Raw genomic sequence first — 2,147 nt, forward strand, 5'->3', positions numbered from 1 at the left:
CCCCACCTTTGACCATGGGTGACCAACAACCCAAGACTCTTAAGGATAGGTTTTACCCTACTAGGGTTGCACAACCTTCTTACATCAACGTACCACCTGTTACAGGAAACAATTATGAACTCAAGACCAAATTCATTAGCATGCTACCCCACTTCCATGGGGTGGCTAATGAAGATGCATATCTCTTCCTTAGGAAATTCGAGGAGGTCTATATTCTTATTAAGGTCCAGAATTTGACTGATGATGCAGTTAGGCTTAGGTTTATATCCTTTGCCTTGAAAGACTAGGCCAAGAAGCGGCTCTATGGATTGCCAACAAATTTCATTAATACATGGGATAAGTTCACCATTGCCTTCTTGAGAAAATTTTTCCTTCTTTACAAGACCAATAAACTCAAGAGTGACATACTTTAGTTTAGGCAGAAACCACAAGAGTCCTTTTCTAAATTTATGGAAAGATTTAAGGACCTCCTCTTAGAATGCCCTCACCATGGTTTTGACTTATGGTAGCTATGCCAAATTATTTATGAGGGTATTGACTTTCAGACCGAGCAACTTGTAGAGTCCGTGTGTCCTGCAGACTTTACTTCTTTTTTTGAGAAAAATGATGCATGGACATTCTTAACCAACTTGGCTGATAAGACTAGGGAGTGAAAATCTTCCCAAGAGGCTGAAAGGACCACTAGGGGTATCTCATTGAGGGTATGCCAGCCAAGGAGGCCAAACTTGACAGCCTCATAAAAAGGTTGGAGTCCATAGTTCTTAAAGAGTCTATACCGGTTAACCAGGTCAAACAAGTCAATCATGTGTTAATATGCAGTTGGTGCCAAACCCCTAGACATCTTTTGGAGGAATGCCCCAACACCTTTGTGGAAAATTCCAACACTGAGAATGTAAGTGCTCTCTACCAAAATAACCCATATAGCAATACTTACAATTTAGGATGGAGAGATCACCCCAATTTCTCCTGGAATCAAGGGAACCAAGTAGGCCCATCCAATTTTAACCATCAAGGTCAGCTTGGTCTCCAAAGGCCCAACGTTGAATCACAAAGCCAAGGTATGTCTCCTTACCCCTTCCCCCCTCGTCCTCATCTAGGACCTTCTATTAATTCTGCTAGGCTTCCTCTCCTTGCACCTTATCAGTAACCCCCAGGGTTTACCAATATAGGAGAGGCAACAAGACTAAATGAGATGGACAATAAGATAGCCCTTCTCATGACAAACCAAAATAATATGGAGAGATAGCTCACTCAGATTATCACAATCTTGCATGAGAAGGAAACAGAGAAGTTACCTAGTCAACCTGAGCCAAATCCTAGGCATTAAGTTCGTATTCAGCAAGGTACCCAAGCTCCTCCACTCAATATTGTACAAGGCCAACAGCATTAAGGCCCCTCCAGCCAAGTAAATGCAATATATGTTTTGCAGAGTGGTCGTGAGTATCAACAGGTTAGTACACCTAAATCTCTATCATCTATTACTCCTGTTGATTCTCCCCCTTCTAAAGAGGCCATTGTAGTACCTTCTGTTCCTGGTTCGTCTGATGAACCTGAAGTAATTCTAGATGATTTGGTTGAAGAAACCAAAGATGATTCTATTGAGAAAGTGAAAGAGACCACCCTTGAAAGAGTTTATACCCCACCTGCCCCTTTCCCAAATAGGTTGGTTTGCAAGAAGTCTCCTTCTGTGGAGAAAATTTTGGATGTTTTTAAATAGGTTCAGGTAAACACTCATCTATTGGATGCTATAGCCCAGGTCCCCGCTTATGCCAAAGTTCTTAAAGACTTGTGCACCCAAAAGTGGACCATTAATGTGCCCAAAAAGGCATTCTTGGCTACTAATATTAGTTCTCTCATCGCACAGCCGATAGCAGCCAAGCATAAGGATCCTGGAAGCCCCACCATCTCTTGCACTATAGGTAACACCACCATTGATCATGCCTTATTGGACCTTGGTGCAAGTGTGAACCTATTGTCTTATCATGTCTACCAACAATTGGGACTGGGAGAGCTGAAACCGACCAGAATTACTCTCCAACTTGTAGATAGGTCGGTTAAAGTTCCTAAGGGGATGATTGAGGATGTTCTATTGAAGGTTGAGGAATTTATTTTTCCTGTGGATTTTATTATTTTAGATACCCAACCTA

The 2,147-nt window shown here is 41.9% G+C and overlaps 1 non-coding gene across 1 annotated transcript; it reads right to left on the bottom strand.

The window, feature by feature from the left end:
* Positions 1–389: 389 nt before the first annotated feature.
* Positions 390–496, bottom strand: LOC122663506. The gene has a single exon (XR_006333171.1). It is a non-coding gene; the product is annotated as a small nucleolar RNA R71 (small nucleolar RNA).
* Positions 497–2,147: the final 1,651 nt, after the last annotated feature.

The sequence above is a fragment of the Telopea speciosissima genome, chromosome 5, assembly GCF_018873765.1.
Source record: "Telopea speciosissima isolate NSW1024214 ecotype Mountain lineage chromosome 5, Tspe_v1, whole genome shotgun sequence".
Lineage (NCBI taxonomy): Eukaryota > Viridiplantae > Streptophyta > Magnoliopsida > Proteales > Proteaceae > Telopea > Telopea speciosissima.